This window comes from Enhydra lutris, unplaced genomic scaffold (genome assembly GCF_002288905.1).
Source record: "Enhydra lutris kenyoni isolate GAN:26980312 unplaced genomic scaffold, ASM228890v2 scaffoldscaffold1, whole genome shotgun sequence".
Lineage (NCBI taxonomy): Eukaryota > Metazoa > Chordata > Mammalia > Carnivora > Mustelidae > Enhydra > Enhydra lutris.
In genome coordinates, this window is record NW_019154085.1 from 49098012 (window position 1) to 49100078 (window position 2067).

Below are 2067 nucleotides of genomic sequence, written 5' to 3' on the forward strand. Positions count from 1 at the left end.
CATCTACATTGCTGCAAATGGCAAGATTCCATTCTTTATTATGGCTGAGTAATACTCCTTTCTACACGTATATGTTACATCTTCTTTATCCATTCATCTATCAATGGACACCTGAGCTGCTTCTCTAGTTTGGGTGTTGTATATAATTTTACAATAAACATAAGGGTGCATGTATCCCTTTATTTATTTATTTATTTATTTATTTATTTTTGTGGTTTAGGTTTTATTTCATCATCATAAACTGAACTCTGCAATCCAGCTAGACCTGGGGATAAGGAACCATGGAGCCCACAGAATCACAGCGAGAGCACAGAGATTCTGGGGTATTGCTAACAAATGGGGGTAGAGGGTGCTCTCCTGAGCTACAGAAGGAATGGTCTGGTAGCTAATATAAAACACAAGCCAGATTTATTAGATTTGTCCACAGTCAGCAATGGTGATCTTCTTGCTGGTCTTGCCATTCCTGGAGCCGATACGCTCCATGTTTCCTCAGTCTTCATGCCCTCTTTGACCTTCTGAAGACTACCTGCTTGCCATCCACCCAGTCAGTCTTGGCAGCACAGATGAAAAACTGGGAACTGTTTGTGTGGGGTCCAGCACTAGCCATGGACAAGATGCTAGGACCCATGTGCTTCAGGATGAAATTCTCATCCTCACACGTCTCCCCACAGATAGACTTGTCACCAGTGCCATGATGGTGTGTGCAGTCACCACCCTGGCACATAAATCCTGGAATAATCCTGTGAAAGCAGGAAACTTTAGAAACAAATCCTTTCTCCCTAGTGCTCAGAACTCAAGAGTTCTCTGCTGTCTTTGGAGCTTTGTCTGCAAACAGCTCGAAGGAGACATGGCCCAAGGACTCTCTGACCATGGCCATGTCAAAGAGCACAGTAAGGTTGACCATAGCTGGATAGTGAAGGTGGCTCCAGGTTGGCGGCGTCTGCAAGACACACCTGTATCCTTTCAAATTGGTGTTTTTATTTTAGAGGCATTTCTATGTATTTAAATATAAATCTTTTATCAGGCATATGATTATAAGTATTTGCTCTCCATCTTTGGTTTCTCTTTTCATTCTCTGAATAAGGTATGTACAGAGCACAACTTTTTAATTCTATGAAGTCTAATTTATCAATTTGTTCTTTTATGGATAATCTATCTAAGATTAATAATTATTAGATAATTATCTAAGATAATCTAAGTTTCTTATCTAAGAAATCTTTGCTTAATTAAAATCTATAAGGATTTCCTACTATGTTTTCTTCCAGAAGTTTTATAGTGTTTTTTTAAACTTATGTTTATAACCCATTTTGAGTTAAATTATGTATATAGTATGATATATATGTTGAAGCAATTTTTTGGCATATATATCTAATTATTCCAGCATCATTTATTGAAAAGATCTTTTTTCACTAAATTATCTTGCTTTGTAAAAATCAATTGGTCCATAAATGTGTAGAAATATTTTTGAACTTTCTATTTCACGCCATTGGTCTATTTGTCTATCATGTTGCACCAATTCTACCTTATCTAAATTAGTGCATCAGTAAGTCAGGGAGTGTTCGTCTTCCAACTATATATTTCCTTTTCAAAGTTGTTTTGGCAATTCTAGGACCTTTGCATTCCCATATGACTTTGAGAATTAGCTTGCATTTTTTTTTTTTTCTTACATTTTTACAAAATGCCTGCTGGAATTTTGAGTGGGATTACATTGAATCTATAAACTACCTCCAGAAGAATAGATACATTACAAATAGAGTATTTGGCCCCTAAACAAGATATATCATTAAATCATTTATGTATTTTAAAATTTCTATTAGTAGTTATTTATAGTTTTCAGTATGCCCATCTTGTTCTTCTTTTTTCAGATTTATCCCAAAGCATTTCATAATGTTTATACTCTTCAAATTGTATTATATTTTAATTTCAATTTCCTATTGCTTGTTCTTAGTATATAATATTATAATTGACATATGTATGTAATTTATCCCATATCTTTGATAAACTCCCTTATTAATTATAGTAGTTTTTTAAGATTGCAACTGATGCTCTATATTGGGAATCATATCA

The 2067-nt window shown here is 34.6% G+C and overlaps 1 pseudogene; it reads right to left on the reverse strand.

The window, feature by feature from the left end:
* Positions 1-411: 411 nt before the first annotated feature.
* Positions 412-904, reverse strand: LOC111143904 (annotated as a pseudogene).
* Between the last annotated feature and the right edge of the window lie 1163 nt (positions 905-2067).